Below are 26,850 nucleotides of genomic sequence, written 5' to 3' on the forward strand. Positions count from 1 at the left end.
AGACTTACATTTTTGTACAACAGGAGGAAATGGCAGCGCTTACAAATGCAGGCTGCACCCAAATTGACCAGCTGCATAGATGTGCAAAGCCCAATACCCGGGCATTTAACACAACTTGCATTCAAAATAGATGCTGAGAATAGAGGGTGTTACCTTCCAAAAACAGTTTGCATGCAGATTGTTCAGTACTAGGTTCTTCCACCATAATGAGAGGTCCCCATGGAAGAGATCTTACCTCTAACTAACAATTAAAAACATAGTGTAAACCTGGCGCAGCTAGCCATAAAATAGAGAACAGCTACCAAAAATTGGTAGCACTCCTAATCAAGCTGCAACTGAAATGAAACCAACAGAGGTGTTCAGCACTCTCTGGGGACTTAAATACACACATCGAATTCAAATCAGATGCAAACTATGCACTAACCCCTAAACTAGATACATTGGGCTTGATTCACAAAAGAGTGCTAACTGTTAGCACGGCCGTTTTCGCGTGAATTTTCGCATTGCGCGCGATCGCAAATTTTTCACGTGCAAACGCGAATTTTCCCGTGAAAACGTTATCGTTTCGCGCGCAATGCGAAAATTCGCGGGAAAACGGCCGTGCTAACAGTTAGCACTCTTTCGTGAATCAAGCCCATTGAATGCAAGCTAATACACATAAATGCAGCTAGCCACAAGTGTTTTTTTTAAGTTCATGCCATTGGTGGATGCAAATTATTAATGCTGGACCAACAGTGAAGCAAGTTTTCATGTATTCTCCGAACACAACTGACTTTTGTACGTCCCTAGAAGACTCTGACGAGGTTTCCTTGCAGTAGCCTATGTTTTGCTGTGGAAGGTTTTTAATAGCACATTCATAACCATGTTTAATACCGAATTAGATTTGATATAAACCAGCACTTATTTTGTGAAAAAAAATGTAACTCCCATTTACTTTGCTTTTCTATAGTAAAACCGTTTTATCTGAGTTCTTATATCATGGTTATGGAAATATTAAAAAGCAATTAAAACCTGCAATCTGTTTTTCTTCATTTCAGGCATGACGCGGAGCAACCACAAATCCAAGTGACCCTTACTTCTAACAGAGAACTCCTCAAGTATGACAAACGGTTTGTATCCCTGAAGGTGTAATCAATCACACATGTCATGTAACAATGGCCACTTGGCAGCCGCACCTGCTATCGTCCAGACACTTTTATTAAAACAATCAAGCAATTAACATGGAGATAAAACTCCACTTACTTTGCTGTCACTGAGAGATGACTTTCTGCAGGGATATGTCCACTGATGAGTGAAATGACTGCAATACATTTATACCGGAGTTAAAGAGAGTACAAACAGGTGTTTGCACAGTTTATCCGATGCAGCAGGACCCCCCAGTTTACTGCCCAGTTCTAAAGTTTTATTTCAGGCCTGGGCTTCTGAGGTGAAGACTTATTAGGTCTGATTTACTGAAGCATCTCCTGTGATCAAAAGATTCCTAAAGGTGGCCATTGACGGTACAATTTTTCTTTCAGATTTGACCTAAACTCTTTCTTTTATGATTGAATCGGAATGTAAAACCTTCTTAAATTGTTCTGTTAATGGAAACAATCGATAATTGTCTAATTTGTTTCAATTGTTCAAATCACATCGAAAGATTGAATCCAAAGAAATTTTTTTTACCATTAATGGCCACCTAAATGTGAATATTCGAAGCGGTTCAGCAAATCTTGATTGGATTTTTTTTTTCACAATTACAATTTATTGTGAGATAAGTTTGATCATATACAGATAGATTCCCTTGCAAGGGCAATTACAATTCTTCATACATTTATCAATTAAAATCAGACTAAAATGCACTCAAAAAAAGTGAAACATCAATCTATCAAGCATCAGGAAGTAATACATTATAACCATAGGGAGTAAACTATAATAATGCATCTGTGGACTATATATAATATCTGAAATTATATATATATGGGCCTGTCCCCTCCCCATGCCAGGAAAGAAGGACCAGAAAGAGGAGAAAGGTAAAGAACCAATACAAAGGATGTAGATGGAGGCATCTGTAGGTGAGGCTAATAACTATCCAGCACAGATTGGCCCTGACTGGATGACTTACCAGGGCCAGCTGCAGACAAATGAGGAGGCAGAGGAGGATGGCATGGGAACAATAGGCCTGGGGGGGGGGGTGCCTGGAGTAAGCCCCAGGTATGTATATTTTTTTGTTTGTTTAATTGCCCATCTCAAGTACACTTTAAAGAGACTCCGTAACAAAAATTTCATCCGGTTTTCTTCCATCCTACAAGTTTCAAAATCTATTCTAATGTGCTCTGGCTTACTGCAGCACGTTCTACTATCACCATCTCTGTAATAAATCAACTTATCTCTCTCTTGTCAGACTTGTCAGCCTGTGTCTGGAAGGCTGCCAAGTTCTTCAGTGTTGTGGTTCTGTGATGCATCTCCCCCCTCCAGGCCCCTCTCTGCACACTGCCTGTGTGTTATTTAGATTAGTGCAGCTTCTCTCTGCTCTATTATCTTTTACAAGCTGGATAAATCCTCCTCTGAGCTGGCTGGGCTTTCACATACTGAAGAATTACATACAGGCAGAGCTGTCTGCACTCTGCAGGAAGAAACAGCCTGACACTTCAGTGGAAGATAGCTGCAGGGGGAAAGAAACACACAAATGATCTCTTGAGATTAAAAAGAAAGGCTGTATACAGCCTGCTTGTGTATGGATGTATTTTCTATGTGTACATCAACCTACTTCCTGTTTTGGTGGCCATTTTGTTTGTTTACAAACAAACTTTTTAAAACTGTTTTTAACCACTTTTAATGCGGCGGGGAGCGGCGAAATTGTGACAGAGGGTAATAGGAGATGTCCCCTAACGCACTGGTATGTTAACTTTTGTGCGATTTTAACAATACAGATTCTCTTTAAGTGAGTTATTCCCCTCTGCATGGCTCACAGCACCTGCATGCCCAGGACAATTTTGCTTTTTGGGCTTTTTTGTGAAGTTGATCTTGCTCATCCATAGTCCACCGAATGAGTTTCTGTTCTCAGAGCAATAACTGGTAAAAAGAAACAACCAATGAGAGCTATGATTCCTGTCTATTTGCTGCCCTGGGAAATCTGATAATGCAATAAAAACAATTTTTACATGCTTGGATTACTGGTCAGGAGTACTTTGCGAGTACTTAAAAATTATTAATTCTGCACATTGGATTGTATATTAAACTTTTGTCTTTAACAGCAGCTGTTCAGCCTCAAAAGGTGGTTATAATAATGATAATAATAATAATAATAATAATAATAATAATAATGCACCCTCCGCTTTCTCCAAGGCAACAAAGAGTTTATCCAGCTGGCACTCAGCAAGCAGGTGTTTATTGCTTAGGTTGCTTTGCTGAAAGAGTGTATTGACCTCAAAACAATATAACAGCATACTTTTGTTATTGATAAATGGTATCAAAGGCATCACTAGCACCTGGACCAACATAAAAGGGCTAAAACTATAGATCAGGACTAGCCAGTCTACCTACAACTCAAAGAGAAAGGACTTTTATTTAAAAATTGCAAAGTGCACCTTTTGAAGTAGTAAACTAGTTCATAAAAGACGTGAAAGGGTCTATTGTTTTCAAACTGAAGCAACTATTCCTAAACATAAGTAGGGTTTTTTTTTACACTTTTTATTACACAAAGCTGTTTTATCAACTTAATTCAGGTGTTTTAAAGACAATACACACCTTCAGTCAGGAAATTCTTAAGCAGTTAATTTCTACATAATGAGTGTCAATTAACTAGGCCTTTTGTTGCCTTGGAATTTATTATCTTTACATAAAAGCATTGGAGTATTTTTCCTCCCTTTGTCAGAAAATATCATATGAATGCAGAGAAATAATCCCCATCTTGCTTTAACCACTTTACCCCCGCCCGTACGAATTTCTCCGTCCCTTTTTCCATCCTTTCACCCCCAGGGACGGAGAAATCCGTACTTTCCACGCTCCCGCTGCTGCCCGCGCTCCCGCTCGCTCTAGCGTGCACTCCCGCAGGTAAACACGCCGCACGCCGCTCGCCCGGAGATCAAGGAATGGGAAAATCCATTCTCGTTCATTGATCTAAGCCCCGCAATGATCCGCTGCTTTGCCGATAAGCAGCGCGATCATTGTGAAAAAAAAACTTACCCAGCCTCCAAGTACTTTCTCCAAGCATCTGGAAGCATGCTAAAGCATTTTTCACATACAAATTCATTACTTATTACACACAAAATTAACTCATTACCTCCCACACTCCCCATTTTTTTTGTAATTAAAAAAAATTAAAAAAATTTACAATTAAAAAAAATACATAAATAGTTACCTTAGGGACTGAACTTTTTAAATTTTTATGTCAGGAGGGTACAACACTGTTACTTTATAAACTATGGGCTTGTAATTAGGGATGGACGCAAAACTGAAAAAAATGCACCTTTATTTCCAAATAAAACATTGGCACCAAACATTGTGATAGGGACATAATTTAAACAGTTTTATAACCGGGACTAATGGGCAAATACATTTCATGGGTTTTAATTACAGTAGCATGCATTATTTAAAAACACATTTTTCCTTTTTTACCATTAAAACACATTTAGAATAAAATAATTCTTTGCATAATCTCCCACCTAAAGAAAGCCTAATTGCTGGCGGAAAAACAAGATATAGTTCATTTAATTGTGATAAGTAATGATAAAGTTATAGACGAATGAATGGAAGGAGCACTGAAAGGTGAAAATTGCTCTGGTGCTCAAGGGTTAAAACCCCTCAGTGGTGAAGTGGTTAAACTGATTATATATGTGTTAAAATGTTTTGCAGATTATTTGAGTGAATTTCATGATTTTATGATTGTAAGCAGACATCAGATATATATACCGCAAAAGCTAAGCCTGCTATACGCGGATATATTAATCATGTATAGAGATCATGTATAGTGATCATAGATTTATTAATTAATGAGTTGATCAATGATAGACTTACATAATAATGTAAAGAAGTTTGTTTTCTATATATTTTAGCAAGTATTAAAACAGATGGCTGTTTGTTATGAATACCAAACTAAAACAATAAGCCATGTGATCAAGGTAGTACAACCTGTGACCACAGGAAATCCCCATTAATTAATGATGTACCAAAGAACATGCCAAGTTCCTAGATTAAGTTAAGAACATATGCATATATCTTGGCGTCCATCAGATCCAGAAAGATGCCATAAAGACAAGTGGTCTGTCACCACCCCTCAGACACTATGTGTGTGGGGGTAAACTAAGCAAAATAGGAGTAAAGAGGCGCCCTAGTTGAATAAAAGCATCTAAAAACAGCTTAAAAACGAAAAGAGAATATGAGGTGGCTTACCTCAATGACGAAATCCTTGTATATCATAAAAGATAAAAATCTTTTGTTATATACAAGGATTTCGTCATTGAGGTAAGCCACCTGATATTCTCTTTTCGTTTTTAAGCTGTTTTTAGACGATTTTATTCAACCAGGGTGCCTCTTTACTCCTATTGTGCTCAGTTAAAAATAAGTTTAAGTTTTGTGTGTCAATGTAAAATCCCCTAACCAATGCCATCTTAGAAGTTGTGAAGAATCGTGGGGAAGCAGCCGCCTCTACTCAGCGTGAGGCGGCTGCTTCCGTGAAGGGGATGGCGGAGAGCGGAGAAACCGCCGCATCTGACGCGGCGGTTAGAGTGCATGGCCCTGTTGCAGATACACCGCAGAGCGGTGCTGACATAGCTGGGACTCATAGTCCTTCTAGGTTTAGAATGACGCGCGCCCGCGCGGAAAGGCAGAACGTATATGGCAGCCAGAAAAGGGTCAGCTGACCAAGCTGGTCAGCTGACAATTTTGCCTCTTTTCATTGGTCCAGCACTTAGGGAGGTGCTGGAGAGTGCATCTGTATATATATTGCTGGTAGTTCATTTGTTCCTTGTCTGGCGTTGCGATCACAAAGTGGTAGCACTCAGACCTGAGTCAGATCCGAAAGTGTGCCGGGACCAGATGGAGCTGTAATCCTACACTTAGCTAGATTCTATTTGATAGTCTAAAGTACTAGTTTGATTGTGATTATCTGTTTTGACCCTTTGCTTGCCTGACTACTCTTCTGAACTCTGATTCTGTACCTTGTCATTCTGATACTCTGTTGCCGAACCTCGGCTCGTCCTTAGACCCTGCATCTGTCTCTTGATTCTGTACCCCGATATATCTGATACCCTGTTGCCGAACCCTGCCTGTTTTCTGGACTCCGCTTCTGCCTTCTGTATCTGTACTGTATCTGTCTGTGCGGTAACGACTTGGCTTGTCCGACCTCGAGGACCGACCTTACTGTTAGAGGCGGTTCCCAGACCTGTTAGTGACACCCTCTCACTGGTGTGACTCACACTCTGTCCTTCCTACTTTCAGCCTAGCTCCTCCCCCGGGAGAGTCTAGGCATACGGAAGGAACATACTTCTGAGCAGTACTCCTTACTGCTTCTGTACCTTCTCCTAAGGTGCAATACTCTAAGTATTACTGTTGCACCAAACACTCTTACTCTACTCAGGTGTCCAGAGGTTAGCTAGTATATCGGATTATCGGTGACACTGCAGATCATCTATAATCTGGTATATACTTGTATTCCCAGTGATACTGCAGATCACCGGTAATCAGATTCTCTCTGAGTTACACCGATCGTTACAGAAGTATTACAATAAAAAGCCCTGGCAGGCTGGTATATTTTATCATTGAGCCTGAAACTCTACTGAGATCAACTGAGGCCTAGAGACTCAACCTTCCACTGTGATTCTAGAACACAAGAGAGGTAATATGCATTATTCTTGGTGAATTTATTGACAATAGCTCATATAAATGTTAAAGACTTGTCATTTCAAACGTCAGCAGTTTTTTAAGTTTTTTAGATAACTTTTTTATGCTATACTTCATAAACAATCAGTAAGCATTACTATTTAAATGCAATTGCAAGCTTAGGGACAACTACCTAGCTTTGATTGATTAAGATATATCTACTTAAAGTTCTTTATACAAGAATAGAACTCTATATATCATTTTTAAGGACAAAGCTATATTTGTGTGTACACTGTACAATCGAGATAACAATTATCGATGGAAGTTAAAATCTACAGAAGAATTGCTATATTGATATGGACTTGTTTCACTAAAGGAACTTTGAAAATGTATATTGGATGATGGACAACAACTGGAGAGATGTATATTCCTGTACATATGCATTATCTATATTTTTTATTTCAATATAATTTTATAAAACTCAACAGATGAGTGTTGCATATTTTTTTCCAGAGATAAACCTGTTAACCTATAAATATTCTGTTTATAGTGAGCTACGCACTCACTACTGACTAATATTGATTATGACGACTTTTTAGGCTTGCCAATTAAGTAGTTTATCATCATTTAAGGCAGATATCACTAAGATATTTGACACCTTGAACAAAATAAAAAAAGAGCCTTGTTATAGTCATGAAACTTCTTCTGAAACACAAGTGGTGCCCAGGTGAAAGTACTTATACTGTTAATTAACATGAAGGCTTCTGTACGCGGCTTTTACTTTGTATCAGACCAATACTTAAAGCTGAATCATAACCATCTTCTGACTTCAGGCACTAGAGCCACACACCTGGAAGAAGCATTAATGTAGCTCAGGTGGATTGGAGTCACCTCTAGAATAAGCCAGTAAGATGCAATTTTCTTGACTTGTGGGAAAATGTCATGCAAATTGTATGTAGCTTGGAGTTGAGCCTACCCAAATCAGCAGGGAGTGCATATTGGCAGAGTAGGCTATTTTTACATCCATTATATGGCTCTGCATAGGCTTTGGGTGTTGTGAATTGAATGGCAGATCATATGGAAGAGACTTTGTTAGACAAGAAGTGGGCAAATTTCTCGCACAGTTTTTGTGAAAGTCTGATGCTGGATTTCCGGCAAGATGGAGTCACTCCATTCACTCTAACATTAATTCTGGTTCAGAGATTTAGAACATTAAAGGCAGAGTCTCAGCATTACTCCTGCGTCTGTCACTTTTTCAAAATAAGGTCAGCTATGGCAACTATTATAAGCTCTCACTTTAAGTCCTTGACAAACAAATACAAAAGTAAAATTAAATTAAAACAACTTAGGAATGCTGGTTGCTTTTTGCTAACATTTGACAATTTGTGTTACAATCAATATGAAGTTGGCATTGACCTTAAATTTAACATGTCCAAACCATTTACCTACATATCTAACCTCTAGGGTTTATTGGCAGAATGACCATCAATAAACGGATGACTTGTCTATTTATATTAGCTCCTTTTCCAGTATTCACACTCAGAGTAGATAACGATGTTTCCTAACACTTGCTGTATAGACTGTTAAGACTGTTATGGATTAGCTACTTCCCACTGTTGTAGAAAGTCACTTTCTTGGTTCTTGTTGTTGCTGTTTAGCCTTGTCATTTATTATTAATGCTACCAATGCAATCTTAAACAAAAGAAGTATCCCGCAGTGCATGAGATACAATCCTCCTTGATTTAGAGAGGGAAAGGCAGAAGTTTTTCCTTGCCAAAGTTTTCACAGCAAAGAACTTCTTGTGAATCTCAAGCATTTCACCATGCTGCTGTGATACATAGCAAATTTTGCCAGTGCAAAGAAAGCTTAGGATTTTAATTTAACCTCGGTATCTCCAACATCCTTATGACAAAGGCAGACATTGTTGCTATATAGATGGCATATTTGCTATACACATGACAACATCTAATGAAGCAGGAGGGGGGAGTACATAGAGCAATATTTGAAAAAAAAAAACCCTTCATCTCTCAGCAACTTGGTGTAACCCCCTTTTCTTGTGGCACATTGTACGGTCCACACTCTGTGTGGACACTGACATGGCCGGCCCTGCAGAGATGCAGCATTCAAAATTTGCACAAAGCCCAAAGGGAACATGAGTATTTGTTTATGGAAAAGAACCAGGCTACTACTTTTTGTGGTAGGCAAGAGAACAGGCAGTCTGTCAGCTAGGCTCACCTCTGTGATCGCCTTTATATATGCTGATAGCCATGGATTGGTGACAGCCTTAACCACTTGATGACCCACCCTTTACCCCCCCTTAAGGACCAGCGCTGTTTTGAGTGATCTGTGCTGGGTGGGCTGTGCAGCCCCCAGCACAGATCAGGTTGCAGGCAGAGAGATCAGATTGCCCCCCTTTTTTCCCCCCTATGGGGATGATGTGCAGGGGGGGTCTGATCTCTCCTGCCTGCCTGGGTGTTGCGGGGGGGGCACCTCAAAGCCCCCCTCCGCGGCGAAATCCTCCCCCTCCCTCTCCTACCTGGCCCCCCCGGCAATCGAGGCTGCACAGGACGCTATCGGTCCTGTGCAGCCAGTGACGGGACGTCCCCTGTCACATGGCGGCGATCCCCGGCCGCTGATTGGCCGGGGATCGCCGATCTGCCTTACGGCGCTGCTGCGCAGCAGCGCCGTACAATGTAAACAAAGCGGATTATTTCCGCTTGTGTTTACATTTAGCCTGCGAGCCGCCATCGGCGGCCCGCAGGCTATTCACGGAGCCCCCCGCCGTGATTTGACAGGAAGCAGCCGCTCGCGCGAGCGGCTGCTTCCTAATTAATCAGCCTGCAGCTGGCGACGCAGTACTGCGTCGCTGGTCCTGCAGCTGCCACTTTGCCGACGCACGGTATAAGCGTGCGGTCGGCAAGTGGTTAAATAGGTTAATTCAATCTTTAGAGAACATCACTTTGAGCTCTTTACTATGAAGTCACTTGGATTGTTAAATTACCCCTTAACTGAATATCCCCAGAAAAAGGGGAACCTTTGGAGAACCCAATGATCCAGAGGGGAAGTAATCTAACAAATAAACAGTCCCCCTAATAAAAATGCTCACAGCTTGGACATTGAATCCAACTAATTTGTCTTTTGTCTGTGAATTTTACGATGCTTGCTGAAATTCTGGCAGGGTGGACAGGGTGATTCTGTTCTACATCCAGGCCAAATATCAGCTGATTAATGCAAAATGTACAATGTCAACACAAAAATCAAGATATGTGTCTATATTGTAACATGCCGCTAAGCTGTTTGATGCAGTTGAATGTTTTACGATAATCCTTTCCCCACTTATATGCTATGTTAACAGAACCTCTAGTTCTATGGACTGATAAGCCTCTGTATGTCACTGGCCTGATTATTGAAGACTCTTGAGGAAAAACTGTAGATATATTAATAATACCCAGAAGATTAAGATGCACCCTGGCTTGTGGCATAAAAGATAATTGAAGGATCCAGATTTCTCTCAGTTTTGAGAGTTCACTGGTGTAAGTTTGTTATCCTCAAACTGAGAATGTTTACCTTGGCCGACTTGCCATCTGAATCCTCTTTGCAGTGAGTAGCCTCATTTGAATTTTCCTTTGTGTCATTGGTTGAGGGGTCTAGGAGGAGCATCCAGAGACTTCCCTCTACTAATATATTAAGGTTTGTTTGTTTAGGGTTTTCTTCCAATTACTACGGTTTTGCTCTAAGTCGTGTCTGGAATAAATCCAATACTGAGATCAAGTATACGATATTACAAAATCCACCCAACAAACTAACAAGGCAAATAGACTCTACTCTCCTTTCATAAATATGTTATTTCCTGGCTATGTAAGCAAGACTTTTGAATTGACTTTCAGCACTACACATCAGCTTAGTCTCACAGAGGAAGAGAAGCATTCGGGAATTGCTTGTGCACCAAAGGAGGGAAAGACATGAACTCAGTGAGGGTGCCATGGTTGAATAGAATTGAAATTTGTACAGACTGACAATATTTGAATCATAGCTTGCTGCAAATTAAAATAAAAATGTGATTTTTTATTTTTTTTATTTTAGAAATGCAAAATGGCTTATACAGAACTGACAAACGTTATATAATTTAATAAAAAATTGTGTTTTCCTTAAAAATAAAAAATAAAGATGGTAGCCTCCATATTCCTCTTATGCCAGGTTTCTCTTCGGAGCTTTTACACAGAGAAGCCTGCTGCAGTGGGGTTTTGTTAAAGTTATAAATAGTGCTATCTAGAATTCTATAAAAATATGAGTTCAATATAGAGTTTTATTACCAACCATTTAGTTATATATGTTTGAAATGTTTTATCTGATGAAGAGCATTGCTAAGCTCACTAGCTCAACTGATTTTTTTTTCTTTCACTGTAGCTCTAAGTAAGTGCTTACACCGAAGATAGACAGAAAATAATCTGCTCTTCTATAGCGCATTAAATGAATTTTAAAGATTTTGGAGTGATTCCAGCAGTCCCCATGGACATAGTATGGAGACGCATGTTCGGCTTAATGCTTTCATTGAGTGAAAAAAGGAGACACTCTCGGAATTCTATCAAGAGCTACTAAATGCCTGGAGTGGATTTTCATTTTACAACATGCCACAAGGCAAGATACTACACAAATAGTGCTTTTCACAATGATATTTTCTTACTTTGCTTCTCCGGATAGCAATTTATGGCATATTGTCAAGAGAAAACTAATCTATTGGCCTAACTTCTCAAAAACGAATTTATTGTTCAAATAACGTTCAGCCAGCTGAAAAAGTGGGGATATAATATAATACGATGTAAAAGACATCTATCTTGATTGCTGTAGGTTACAATATGATAAATCAACATCAGTGGTTTTTTAAAACGTTAACAACACCATTCATGTGTTCGTTTTACCTTGTTGAAATGATGCTACTATGTTGACTATCAGAGTGAATATTGAAAAGGAAATATTGCTTTTTAATTCAATGCAGGTGAACACACATATGAATGAGACTTGAATGAATAATGACACACCTGTCATCCAGTGCAGTAAAGATAAATAACAAAAAACAAATAGATTAAAAAAAGAATGTTAATTAAATATTTGCTTTGTTACTCTTATTTAAGAAAAAAACCCACACACATTTATTTCCACATTTTTTCATTCTTTTAAAAACTGTGTAAGTAAAGTAGTAACAAGAAGCAGATGGTTTCAGGAATGATGATTTGGCTAAATGATTTACTTTGGCAGTGTGGATGAGGATTGTGCACCCAGAGATATGTAGTTGGGAACCAGACTATGAGGAGATCATGACAAGTAGGCAGTGTATTAGCCAAAGCTGAGGGCATGATCAAAAATAAAAAAGAGGTAAGTAGCAGACTTGGGTGACCTCACTTTATTTAAAGTGATGTAAATGTTCCAAGACCCCATACCCTCAAATGATCCCATCTATAAAACCAGATCCCTACACCCCTTCCTCAATGCCTTTCTTCACATTTGATAAAGAAAAATGTAAAATGTGATAAAAATGTAATTTAATTTTTTCTATTACATGATAGTTGAAAAGCATATAATTCACAAATAATCAATGAAGACCAAAAATACATCCAAAATAAAGTTTATATTTATAACTTCCCTTTTTTTATACTTGTCTGCATTTTCTGTGCATGAAGAAACCAAAGAACGGTACTTTGGTTACATTCTAACAAAATGTTGGGATCCAAAATAAAAGGATTGTATTGTGGATTTCAGATCTAATTATTAAATCATTTAGTTAAGTATGAGTATGGCGTTTCCCTTTGTGATTATCATCTATGATTCAAGTGTATATTGTTGGGTAAGTGGAAAGATTTTATTACTTCCTAGTAAGGGGAGGGGAGGAGTAAGATGAATGATGCAATTCTGCAAGACGTGTTTTGTTTTAAAGAGAGCGCGCTAAGCAAATTGTGGCTACTCATAGAGTGCGCAAAGCACCTGCTATTCGTAGCCGAATTTGCATAGCTGGTGGCCCCAGAACCCACTATTATAGTGGGTGCTCTTTTAACCAAGACATTATGAGTTAAGATTAGGCACGAGGGGTAGAGTGTTAATATTAGGTGCGAGGGTAAAGCTTAGTTGCCCACGGTGAGGGGGGGGGATTTAAGGTTAGGCGTGCACTGGGGTAAGGAGGTTAAGAGTTAGGGCCCGTTCAGATCAGAAATGCGGATGGCCATGCGTGCGGAACGCGTGCGGACCGCAACGCGTACGAACGCATGGCCATCCGCGTTTGTGTGCGTTGCGTGGCTGATCCCATCACTGAAAAGTGAATGGGACAGCCACGCGTTTTTGCAAAATCTGCGTGCAGCATGCGTTCCCGGACCGCACAGGTCCGGAACGCATGCAGTGTGAACATCAGACATTGCACTCTATGCAATGTCTGATGTCGTGCGTTTTGGCCACCTGCACGCGTTTCCAAAACGCGTCTGGAAACGCGTGCAGTGTGAACGGGCCCTTAGGCACCACCAGGGGAGAGGTTAAGGATTAGGCACCAACGGAGGGTAAAGGTTTAGGCACCACCAGCAGAGGACTCTGTGTGAGTGTAGGGAGAGTAAAATACAGTAGTGGTAAACATTACAGATACAGTATTTTACTATATCAATGTGGTAGAATATCAGTAGAGATTCTAGATTAGTGCCAGGATCTTGCTTGCAGGCTACTGATGGGGTGTCCCTTTGGCCTTTTATTTTTTATTACTAAATATTTTACCACAGCTTTCAGACATTTAAAATAACCACCTCTGTTTCCTGCTTGTTTATATATCATATAAGAATTAACAGCTAGAAAAATGAATTAAATAAATTACAGCTTTCATGTACCATGTTTTGGAGGTTTTTTATGACCAGGTGTTTCTTTTTCTAGTCCATTCAACACATTATTTGCAAGTAAATATTTGAAAACAGAGATATTGATGTATATCTGTCTATGTACAGGTGATATCCTTGATTTAGTAGGGGGTTTAGTAAATTGCATGTGTTTCTATCCATGCTCACACAAGATGCTCCCCCTGGGCATCTAAATCTTAGCCCTTGTCTTTATACTTCCAAACATCTATAGATACTGTATATCTTATGCCACTTTCACACAGTTTATGTAGTTTGAGACAATACCAGCATGTTTAAAAATGGTTAATAAGATACTAATGGTTTTGAGCCGATTCAAATTTCTGTTAATTTTATGCACCTTGAACTTGCACTTTACTTATCAGTATAATAAGCAGAACATAATCTGAATAATAATAATAATAATAATAATAGGAACATTTGTATAGCGCTTTTCTCTTATCGGACTCAAAGCGCTTAAGATCTGCAGTCACTTGGACACACTCAAGAGGCCAGCTTGCAGTGTTAGGGAGTCTTGCATTGAACTCCTTACTGAATAGGTACTGACTAGAGATGGCCCGAACGGTTCGCCGGCGAACGGTTCCCCGCGAACTTCGGTGGTTCGCATTCGTGGAGAACCGCAAACTTTTCTGGAAGTACAATTAGCCCCCATAGTGCATCATTAGGGTCAACTTTGACCCTCTACATCACAGTCAGCAGGCACATTGTAGCCAATCAGGCTACACTCCCTCCTGGAGCCCAACCCCCTTATAAAAGGCAGGCAGCATCAGGCATTGGACTAACTTGTGTGCCTGCAGTAATTAAAGAAGGGAGAGCTGCTGTGCAGAGACCTATAGGGAAAGCTTACTTAGGCTCTTGTAGGCTTCTTAGCTTGCTCCTTGCTGATTCTTATTGCTAAAAAAACACCCCTCAACAGCTCTTTTGAGAGCTAATCTTGTTCTTGTGATCTATTTTTTTTGTGCAGCCCACTTGCATTATATACAGCCCTGTCAGTCAGTCACAGCTGGCCTTTGGCCCCTTGGTGGTATAATTACTACTGTGCCAGGTGCACATTGTAATACCCATCACTGCATATACCTACCTGTTGTTCACTTCAGTGCACCCACCTACCTACGTGAGTGCACGCAGTGTCACTGTGCCTGTCCGGTACCTGTCTGTGTGTGACAGGTGCACATTATAATACCCATCACTGCATATACCTACCTGTTGTTCCCTTCAGTACACCCACCTACCTACGTGAGCGCACGCAGTGTCACTGGGCCTGTCTGTGTGACAGGTGCACATTGTAATACCCATCACTGCATATACCTACCTGTTGTGTTCAGTGCACCCACCTACGTACGTGAGTGCACGCAGTGTGATATACCACTCTGTGCATACCCGTTAACTGCACCTGTGTGACTGCACATTGTATTACTCAAGTCAGTGCATACCTTTCACTTCATCCCCCCGATATGGACAAAATGGACGAAACAGGTAGAGGCAGAGGTAGAGGCAGACCCAGAGAAAGGCCACCTGGTAGGTCTGTGCGAGGTCGTGCTGATGTGATTTCGTGTGGCCCTGGACCAAAGTACAGTGCTCAGAAGAAGGCACGTCCCATCAACTTCCAAGATTGTCAGGATGTGGTTGACTATTTAACACAGAATACCTCATCTTCCGCAGCCACCAGCGCTACTACAAGCACCACATCCGCTGCATTTGACAGTTCTCAGGAGTTATTTGGTAGGGAACTCACTGATGCACAGCCATTATTGTTACAACCAGATGAAGGCGCTAAGCAAATTACACCACCTCATATGTCTGAGTTAAGCGACATTATAGACGTAACGTGTGAGGAGGAGGATGATGATGTTGGTGCAGTTTTGGAGGTGTCTGAGGCGAGCGAAGCTGGGCAGGATGATTATGATGATGACGATGATACGGATGCAACGTGTGTTCCCAATAGAGGAGATGAACAGGGGGACAGTTCAGAGGGGGAGTCAGAGAGGAGTTGAAGGAGACGAGTTCCTGAAAGAAGCAGGTTGAGCTCGTCATCAGAAATAGCTGGTGGCAGTGTCTGGCACCATGTATCGCCACCTAAGGACAGCCAGCCAACATGCCCTTCAACGTCAGCTGTTGATGCCACCATAGTGCCATCACCCCAGGGAGGCTTAGCGGTTTGGAAATTTTTTAATGTGTCTGCCTCAGATCAGAGCAATGCCATCTGTTCTCTCTGCCTTCAAAAATTGAGCCGTGGAAAGGCCAACACCCACGTAGGGACAACTGCCTTACGAAGGCACATGCAGAAAAGGCACAAACTGCAATGGGAAGAGCACTTGAGCAAAAGCAGCACACAAAAGAAAAGCCACCCTTCTTCTCCTCTTCCTCCTTCAGGTGCAGCATCTTCAGCCGCTTTCTCCCTATCACCTTCACAGCCACCCTCCTCCACTCCGCCTCTGACCTTGAGCGGTTCCTGCTCCTCTGCCCACAGCAGCCAGGTGTCTGTGAAGGAAATCTTTGAGCAGAAGAAGCCAATTTCTGCCAGTCACCCCCTTGCCCGGCGTCTGACAGCTGGCTTGGCAGAACTGTTAGCTCGCCAGCTGTTACCATACCAGCTGGTGGACTGAGGCCTTCTGTAAATGTGTGGCCATTGGGACACTGCAGTGGAAGATACCAGGGCGAAATTATTTCTCTAAAAAGGCGATACCAAAACTGTACCGTGAAGTTGAGAGGCAAGTGGTGTCATCTCTGGCACACAGCGTTGGGTCAAGGGTCCACCTGACCATGGATGCCTGATCTGCCAAGCAAGGTCAGGGGAGGTACATTACTTACACAGCCCATTGGGTCAACCTGGTGACAGATGGCAAGCAGGGAGTACGTGGCTCTACAGCGGGCCAACTTGTGACACCTCCATGGCTTGCAGGCAGCCTGCTGCCACCTCTTCTCCTCCTGCTACATCCTCTTCACTGTCATCCTCCTCCTTGGCTGAGTGGCAGTTCAACTCTACTGGTGCTGCGATCTCCTCTCCAGCTACACAGCCCCAGCTCTCCAGGGCCTATACTGCATGCCAGGTACGACGGTGTCACGCCATCTTAGACATGTCTTGCCTCAAAGCAGAGAGTCACACTGTAGCAGCTCTCCGGGCTTCTCTTAACAAACAGGTGGATCAGTGGCTGACCCCGCACCAGCTGGAGATCGGCAAAGTGGTGTGTGACAATGGCAGAAGTCTCATTTCTGCTTTGAATTTGGGAAAGCTGACACTTTTGTGTCAAAGTACCCAGGCTTAGAGGATGTCCTGAAGCAGGCCAGGAAGTTGTGTGGGCATTTCAGGCGGTCTTACACAGCCATGGCATGCTTTGCCGATATTCAGTGGAGAAACAAGTTGCCGGTGAGACGCCTGATTTGCGATAGCCCGACTCGCTGGAATTCGACCCTCCCTATGTTCTCTTGCCTGCTAGAACAGGAGAAAACTGTCACCCAGTACCAGTGATGCTCGGATACCCCTTTTTATTATTCGAGTTTGGTCGAATTCGAATAGTAAATTATTCGAATTCGGTCGAATATTCGAGTCGAATATTTTTTGCTATTCGATTCGACCTCGGACTTCGAGCTCACTATTCGAGTAGGTATTCGAGCTCATTATTCGAGCTGACTATTCGAATTGGCCTTAAATAGCTTCCAACACTTGTTTTGAGGGTGAATGATGCAAGAAACATCTTTTTTCCCAAGTAACAACAGCAAGTGATTATGTGGGGATGTTCCTTTAAAAAAAAGGTGGAAAGAGAAGAGAAGTTGTGTCCAAAATTCTGTTAAGTAGTGTATATACTTCTTCTTCTTCTTCTTCTTCTTCTTTATCTTCTATATCTTCTTCTTCTTCTTCTTCTTCTTCTATATCTTCTTCTTCTTCTTCTTCTTCTATATCTTCTTCTTCTTCTTCATTTTCTTCTTCTTCTTCTATATCTTCTTCTTCTTCTATATCTTCTTCTTCTTCTTTTTCTTCTTCTTCTTTTTCTTCTTCTTCTTCTTCATCTTCTTCTTCATCTTCTTCTTCTTCATCTTCTTCATCTTCTTCATCTTCTTCATCATCTTCTTCTTCATCATCTTCTTCTTCTTCTTCTTCTTCTTCTTCATCTTCTTCATCTTCTTCTTCTTCATCTTCATCTTCATCTTCTTCATCATCTTCTTCTTCATCGTCTTCTTCTTCTTCATCATCTTCATCTTCTTCATCTTCTTCTTCATCTTCTTCATCTTCATCTTCTTCTTCATCTTCTTCATCTTCTTCATCTTCTTCTTCTTCATCTTCTTCTTCTATATCTTCTTTTTCTATATCTTCTTTTTCTATATCCTCTTCTTATTATTATTTTTCTATTTCGTCTTCTTCTTTTTCTATATCTTCTTCTTCTTCTATATCGTCTTCTTCTTCTTCACTTATTTCTCTTTTATATATTTTTTTTTAAAGAAATGCAGCTATTTTTGAGCGTAATAAATAGCTGGTGGCGCACGCATGTTGGAAGCGCCATTGTATGTGCTCCCTGGCAGTGGAAACACACAGACAGCATGAGGTAAATTCAGCAGCAGCAGCAGGAGGAGGAGGATGATTGTGTGGCAGCAGGCAGTCAATGAGGCAGGCAGCGAGACATAATAGGCTGTGTGGTACCTAGCGGTGGTACCAGGCCGTAAATACACAGCATGAGGTTCCAGACAGCGGTCGTGAAGCCCACATCATGTCCAATACACAACTGGGACAACACAGTTTTCAACCCGGACACCTCTAAAAATAATATCACAAAGTATTAATAAAAAGAATATATATTTTTTTGTTTTTTTAAAGAAATGCCGCTATTTTTGAGCGTAATAAATAGCTGGTGGCGCACGCATGTTGGAAGCGCCATTGTATGTGCTCCCTGGCAGTGGAAACACACAGACAGCAGGAGGTAAATTCAGCAGCAGGAGGAGGAGGATGAGTGTGTGGCAGCAGGCAGTCAGGTAGGTAGGCAGCGTGACATAATAGCCCTGGTACCTAGCGTTGATACCAGGGCTGTAAATAAACACAACAGGAGGTCCCAGACAGCGGTCGCGCAGCCCACATCGTGTCCAATACACAACTGGGACAACACAGTTTTCAACCCGGGCACCTCAGAAAAATTAAACCTTTTTTTTTTTTTTTTTAATGGTTTACTGTTTGTTTGTTTTTTACAGCAAATTACACAGATATAGCTATTGTTGGACGTAATAGCTGGTGGCAGAGTGGCAGCAGCAGAAGGTAAAATCTGTGTACCCTTGGCAGTGGGAAACACAGACAGGCAGCAGCAGCAGCAGGAGGAATGGAGGAGTAGTGTGAGTGTGGCAGCAGGTAGGTAGGCAGCGTGACATAATAGCCCTAGTATCTAGCGTTGATACCAGGGCTGTAAATAAACACAACAGGAGGTCCCAGACAGCGGTCGTGCAGCCCACATCGTGTCCAATACACAACTGGGACAACACAGTTTTCAACCCGGGCACCTCAGAAAAATTAAACCTTTTTTTTTTTTAATGGTTTACTTTTTTTTTTTTTTACAGCAAATTACACAGATATAGCTATTGTTGGACGTAATAGCTGGTGGCAGATTGGCAGAAGAAGGTAATTCTGTGTACCCTGGCAGTGGGAAACACAGACAGACAGCAGCAGCAGCAGCAGGAGGAATGGAGGAGTAGTGAGAGTAGCTATTGTTGGACGTAATAGCTGGTGGCAGAGTGGCAGCAGAAGGTAATTCTGTGTACCCTGGCAGTGGGAAACACAGACAGACAGCAGCAGCAGCAGGAGGAATGGAGGAGTAATGAGAGTAGCTATTGTTGGACGTAATAGCTGGTGGCAGAGTGGCAGCAGCAGAAGGTAAAATCTGTGTACCCTTGGCAGTGGGAAACACAGACAGAGACAGGCAGCAGCAGCAGCAGGAGGAATGGAGGAGTAGTGTGAGTGTGGCAGCAGGTAGGTAGGCAGCGTGACATAATAGCCCTGGTACCTAGCGTTGATACCAGGGCTGTAAATAAACACAACAGGAGGTCCCAGACAGCGGACGTGCAGCCCACATCGTGTCCAATACACAACTGGGACAACACAGTTTTCAACCCGGGCACCTCAGAAAAATTAAACCTTTTTTTTTTTTTAATGGTTTACTTTTTTTTTTTTTTTACAGCAAATTACACAGATATAGCTATTGTTGGACGTAATAGCTGGTGGCAGAGTGGCAGCAGCAGAAGGTAAAATCTGTGTACCCTTGGCAGTGGGAAACACAGACAGGCAGCAGCAGCAGCAGGAGGAATGGAGGAGAGTAGTGTGAGTGTGGCAGCAGGTAGGTAGGCAGCGTGACATAATAGCCCTGGTACCTAGCGTTGATACCAGGGCTGTAAATAAACACAACAGGCAGGGCCGGATTTACAGCTCAGGAGCCTATAGGCACATAAGCTCTGGTGCCCTAAGCCCCGCCCCTAAACACAGGCCACACCCCCTCACATCACGCTCTCTTTTCTTATTAAATAAATCCACACAAGGTAATGTAGATATTACCAGAGGCAAGTATAAAATACTATCAATGTGCATTTATTACCAACGACGTGTAGTTATCAAATATGAGTGAGAGATAGAGGGGGAGTGGGAGTAATGCCTGGTACACACCATGCAATTTCCCATCAGATAGACAGGTCAAATCGATTATTTCTGACAGGTCCAATCTGATTTCTGATCATTACTCTGATCGATTTTGTATGGAAGTGATCGGAAAATCGATCAGAAAATCAGATCAGACCTGTCGGACAAAATCTATTCAAAACGTCTACCTGAGGGGAAAAATTGCATGGTCTGTACCAGGCATAAGAGACTGAGTGCGAGTGAGAGACAAAGGCAGAGCCGAAGTGAGAAACAAAGGGAGAGTGGGGGTGAGAGACGGCGGAAGAGTGCTAGTAAGCGATGGCGGAAAAGTGCGAGTGAGAGACAAAGGCAGAGTCTAAGTGAGAGAGGCGTGTGAGTGAGATATGGCGGGAGAGTGTGAGTGAGAGATGGAGGGAGAGTGTGAGTGACAGAGGAGGGAGAGTGTGACTGAGAGATGGAGGGAGAGTGTGAGTGACAGAGGAGGGAGAGTGTGAGTGAGAGAGGGAGGAGAGTGTGAGTGACAGAGGAGGGAGAGTGTGAGTGAGAGAGGAAGGAGAGTGTGAGTGGGAGAGAAAGGAGAATGTGAGTGAGATAGGAAGGAGAGTGTGAGTGAGAGAAGAAGGAGAGTGTGAGTGAGAGAGGAAGGAGAGTGTGAGTGAGAGGAAGGAGACTGAGTGAGAGAGGAGGGAGAGTGTGACTGAGAGAAGAAGGAAAGTGCAAGGGAGAGAGGAAGGAGAGTGTGAGTGAGAAAGGAGGGAGATTGTGAGTGAGAGAGAGAGGAGGGAGAGTGTGAGTGAGAGAGGAAGGAGAGTGTGAGTGAGAGAGGAAGGAGAGTGTGAGTGAGAGAGGAAGGAGAGTGTGAGTGAGAGAGGAAGGATAGTGTGAGTGAGAGGAAGGAGACTGAGTGAGAGAGGAGGGAGAGTGTGACTGAGAGAAGAAGGAAAGTGCAAGGGAGAGAGGAAGGAGAGTGTGAGTGAGAAAGGAGGGAGAGTGTGTGTGAGTGAGAGAGAGAGGAGGGAGAGTAGGAGTGAGAGAGGAAGGAGAGTGTGAGTGAGAGAGGAAGGAGACTGTGAGTGAGAGAGGAGGAAGAGTGTGAGTGAGAGAGGAAGGAGAGTGTGAGTGAGAGAGGAAGGAGAGTGTGAGTGAGAGAGGAGGGAGAGTGAGAGAGGAGGGAAAGTGTGAGTGCAAGTGAAAGATGGACTGTACATAGAAGAGAATGTATATGTAAGTGGATTAAACACGGAGAGGGAGGGGGAGAGAATGTATGAGACAGGCAGAAAAAAAGAGAGTTTGTGTGTGAGAGAGGAGACGGAGTATTGCAAGTTGGAAGAGCATTACTCACAGTGCAAGCATAATGAATACAGCACTCTCACATAGTGACAGCCAGGAAATCTCCCGTCCCCACAGCTCCTGTGACCTGCACAGTGCCCTGCAAGAGGTCCAATAGATAGCCAGGTACAACAAAGAAACTTCTCTCCAGCCGAGCAGTGGGGGAAGGGAAGCATTGCAATAGCGGCTGTAAAGTAGCCTGCTTCCCGTCTTATCTCCCCTGCTCTCCTGCCGGCAGACTGTGAGTCAGACAGCAGTGTGCAAGTAAGGCTACATTAGGCAAAACACTCGGCAGCCCTTACCCACATGCTCTGTAATTCTGTTCCCGCTCTCCTCAGCCGCTGCTACACCATGCAAGGAGAGGGTGGAGCTTCTCCAGATGCCTGCGGCCAGACACACTGTGAGCCGCTGAAGACATTTGTGGCTGTTACGAATATCCCGCTGAGAGCCACACGCAGGGCGGTGAAAGTTGAGAGGGGGACATTTGGGGGGTGCCGCCTGTGCCTTATAAGGCGCCTATAGGCACGTGCCTAGTGTGCCTTATGGTAAATCCGGCCCTGACAACAGGAGGTCCCAGACAGCGGTCGTGCAGCCCACATCGTGTCCAATACACAACTGGGACAACACAGTTTTCAACCTGGGCACCTCAGAAAAATTAAACCTTTTTTTTTTTTTTAATGGTTTACTTTTTTTTTTTTTTACAGCAAATTACACAGATATAGCTATTGTTGGACGTAATAGCTGGTGGCAGAGTGGCAGCAGCAGAAGGTAAAATCTGTGTACCCTTGGCAGTGGGAAACACAGACAGGCAGCAGCAGCAGCAGGAGGAATGGAGGAGTAGTGTGAGTGTGGCAGCAGGTAGGTAGGCAGCGTGACATAATAGCCCTGGTACCTAGCGTTGATACCAGGGCTGTAAATAAACACAACAGGAGGTCCCAGACAGCGGTCGTGCAGCCCACATCGTGTCCAATACACAACTGGGACAACACAGTTTTCAACCCGGGCACCTCAGAAAAATTAAACCTTTTTTTTTTTTTTTTTTAATGGTTTTCTTTTTTTTTTTTTTTTACAGCAAATTACACAGATATAGCTATTGTTGGACGTAATAGCTGGTGGCAGAGCGGCAGCAGAAGGTAAATCTGTGTACCCTGGCAGTGGGAAACACAGACATACAGACAGCAGAAGGGCAGTACACAGCAGCCCACTGTAGATGTAAAATGTGTGGCTGCAGGCGACGTAATAGTCAAAGTGAACCAGGCTGGCTTAGTGAGCAGGAGCCAGGAGGTGGTAAAGGGTGGTAAGGCACATTAACGATGGTTCTTCCGGCAGCCAGTTCATGTCCCCCTCTCGCCGACAACAGGGGCCAGGAACTCGCCTTCCACCCACGCCTGGTTCATCTTGAGAAACGTCAGTCTGTCCACAGACTTGTGAGACAGACGTGAGCGTTTCTCGGTGACCACGCCACCAGCTGCACTGAAGCAGCGCTCGGACAGCACGCTGGAAGGGGGGCAGGACAGCACTTCCAGGGCGTACTGCGCCAGCTCGCTCCAGATCTCCAGGCGCTTGACCCAATACTCCATGGGATCAACAGGGGCATCGCTGTCAAGCCCACTGTAAGACCCCATGTAGTCAGCCACCATTCGGGTCAGGCGCTGGCTGTGACCGGAGGAGGATGCTGCTGCATGCACCTCCTCTCTAGTCACTGCTGCCGGAGCCTCTACAGTCCTGTAGAGCTCGTTGCTGAGAGACAGCAGGTCTGTGGGGCGCTTGCTGCTGGATGCAGGCACCTGCTGCTGCCTCTGTGCTGGCTGGACAGTGGGGGTGGAAGGCTGGGGGAAGGCTTCCTCCAAGCGCTCAACAAGGGCCTGCTGCAAGCTCCTTATTTGTTGCGCTGGGTCTCCTCCTGCAGGCGGCAGGAACTGGCTCAACTTCCCCTTGAGGCGTGGGTCCAACATCATGCTGATCCAGATGTCCTCCCTCTGCTTCATCTGGATCACCCTGGGGTCCTTGCGCAGGCACGTCAGCATGTGCGCTGCCATTGGGAAGAGGCGGGCCACGTGTGCTGGCACATTGACGGCAGTGCTGTCCTCATCCTCCTCCTCTGCCTCCTCAGCCTCATCCTCTCTCCACCCCCGCACCAACTCAGCTGCGCTGTGCTGATCCCCCTCATCAGCAGCAAGGTCAGGGACCTCCACCAAGTCCTCCTCCTCCTCCCCCTCAGAGGTGGACTGTGCAGCTGCTTGCCGCTCCTGCTGGTCCAAGGCTGCCGCTCCCTGTTCCAGCAAAGCATCGAGGGCCCTGTTCAGCAGACAAACCAGGGGCACCCACTCGCAGACCATAGCATGGTCTCTGCTCACCATGTTAGTGGCCTGCAGAAAGGGAGCCAGCACTAAGCACACCTGCTGCATGTGCCTCCAGTCATCATCGGGGACGATGGACGGGATGTTGCTGGTCTTGTCCCTTCTCTGAGCGGCGGAAACAGTGGCCTGGGCAAGGTACTGGTTGACAGCGTGCTTCTGTTCAACCAGACGCTCCAACATCGCCAGGGTGGAGTTCCAGCGAGTTGGAAGTGGAACGTCAAGGATCAGCCGATGGCGTGGCAGCTCCAGCTCCTTTTGCATGTCTTCCAGGCTCGCACAGGCTGCAGCCGAGCGCCGGAAGTGACGCACAATGTTCCTTGCCGTTTCCAGCAGTTCGCCCATCCCCTGGTAGGTGCGCAAGAACTTCTGCACCACCAGGTTCAGCACGTGGGCAAGACAGGGGATGTGGGTCAGGTTTCCCCTGTCAATTGCGGCAACCAGATTGGCCCCATTGTCGGCCACAACCTCTCCGACTCTGAGGCCTCTGGGGGTCAGCCAAATCCTCTCCTGCTCCTGGAGTTTGGCCAACACATGGGTTGCCGTCAGTTTGGTCTTCCCAAGGCTGACCAACTGCAGCAGCGCTTGGCAGTGGCGGGTCTTCACGCTGCTGCTGAGGTGGGGGGTTTGGCCAGGTGTGCCGGAGGATGGCAGAGGATCGGAGGAACCTGCTGCAGTTCCCCTGACCCTGCGGGGTGGCACCACCCACTGTGTTGCTGCTGCTGCTGTGCCCGCTGCTGCTCTCCCATCCTCACCCCCTTCCACCAAGCTGACCCAGTGGACAGTGAAGGACAGGTAGCGGCCTGTCCCGAAGCGGCTGCTCCAGGAGTCCATGGTGACGTGGACCCTTTCACCAACCGCGTGCTCCAGCCCTCGCTCCACATTGGCCATCACAAAGCGGTGCAGTGCAGGAATGGCCTTGCGGGCGAAAAAGTGTCTGCTGGGGAGCTGCCAGTCTGGGGCTGCACAAGCAAGCAGCGCACGCATGTCGCTCCCCTCCTGCACGAGCGTGTACGGCAGGAGTTGGGAGCACATGGCCCGTGCCAGCAAGCCGTTCAGCTGACGCACGCGACGGCTGCTGGGAGGCAGAGCCCTAACCACCCCCTGGAAGGACTCGCTCAAAAGGCTCTGGCGTGGCCTTTTGCTGGCACGGGAATCAGCGGACACAGCAGAGGAGGCCACTGAGGACTGGCTGCCAGAACAGGCCTCAGTGTCGGCGGCAGGAGTTGCAGAGGGGGGAGGAGCAGTGCGTTTCCGCACTCCTGCTGGTGCTGCTGGAGGAGCAGGAGGTGGCTGCTGCTGCTGCTGCTGCTGAAGGCTGTGCAGTGATGGATGTGGTGCCACTGCCAGCACCAGATGCCTTCAGCCTCTGGAACTCCTCATGCTGGTGGAAATGTTTCGCAGCAAGGTGGTTGATGAGCGAGCTGGTGCTGAACTTTAAGGGGTCTGCACCTCTGCTCAACTTCCGCTGACAGTGGTTGCAAGTGGCGTACTTGCTGTACACTGTGGGCATGGTGAAAAATCGCCAGATTGGTGACAAAAACAACCCCCTACGGCCTGGAGCCGCTGCTGCCTGTCTCCCTGTTAGGGATGCTCGGAAAATTCCGCGGAATTATAAATTCCGTGATTCCGGTAGTCAAATCGGAATTCCTATACCTCTCAAACGTAATTCCGCGGAAATTTTATAATTCCGTCGGAATTTTCCGGAATAGCACAAACAATCTCTCTCTCTCCCTCCTCATCCTCCTCCTCCTCCTCCCATCCATATCATGCAGTAGGGAATTGCAGATTTTCAAAACAGCTTATATACCATAGCTGGGATTTGAACCCAGAACCTAGTGTGTAGTAGGTATCTGTCTTAACCTCTAGACCATGACCCACACTACATGCTAAAGCTGGCGGTAGCATAAACCATACTTCCATTATGATCAATTCGATAGAAAAAGTAGCATGATTAAGGATTTGTACTTTTTGAAAAGCATGCTTATATACCATAGCTGGGATTTGAACCCAGAACCTAGTGTGTAGTAGGTATCTGTCTTAACCTCTAGACCATGACCCACACTACATGCTAAAGCTGGCGGTAGCATAAACCATACTTCCATTATGATCAATTCGATAGAAAAAGTAGCATGATTAAGGATTTGTACTTTTTGAAAAGCATGCTTATATACCATAGCTGGGATTTGAACCCAGAACCTAGTGTGTAGCAGGTATCTGTCTTACGCTCTAGACCATGACCCACACTACATGCTAAAGCTGGCGGTAGCATAAACCATACTTCCATTATGATCAATTCGATAGAAAAAGTAGCATGATTAAGGATTTGTACTTTTTGAAAAGCATGCTTATATACCATAGCTGGGATTTGAACCCAGAACCTAGTGTGTAGTAGGTATCTGTCTTAACCTCTAGACCATGACCCACACTACATGCTAAAGCTGGCGGTAGCATAAACCATACTTCCATTAAGATCAATTCGATAGAAAAAGTAGCATGATTAAGGATTTGTACTTTTTGAAAAGCATGCTTATATACCATAGCTGGGATTTGAACCCAGAACCTAGTGTGTAGTAGGTATCTGTCTTAACCTCTAGACCATGACCCACACTACATGCTAAAGCTGGCGGTAGCATAAACCATACTTCCATTATGATCAATTCGATAGAAAAAGTAGCATGATTAAGGATTTGTACTTTTTGAAAAGCATGCTTATATACCATAGCTGGGATTTGAACCCAGAACCTAGTGTGTAGTAGGTATCTGTCTTAACCTCTAGACCATGACCCACACTACATGCTAAAGCTGGCGGTAGCATAAACCATACTTCCATTATGATCAATTCGATAGAAAAAGTAGCATGATTAAGGAT

The sequence above is a fragment of the Hyperolius riggenbachi genome, chromosome 1 (genome assembly GCF_040937935.1).
Source record: "Hyperolius riggenbachi isolate aHypRig1 chromosome 1, aHypRig1.pri, whole genome shotgun sequence".
NCBI classification, from domain to species: domain Eukaryota; kingdom Metazoa; phylum Chordata; class Amphibia; order Anura; family Hyperoliidae; genus Hyperolius; species Hyperolius riggenbachi.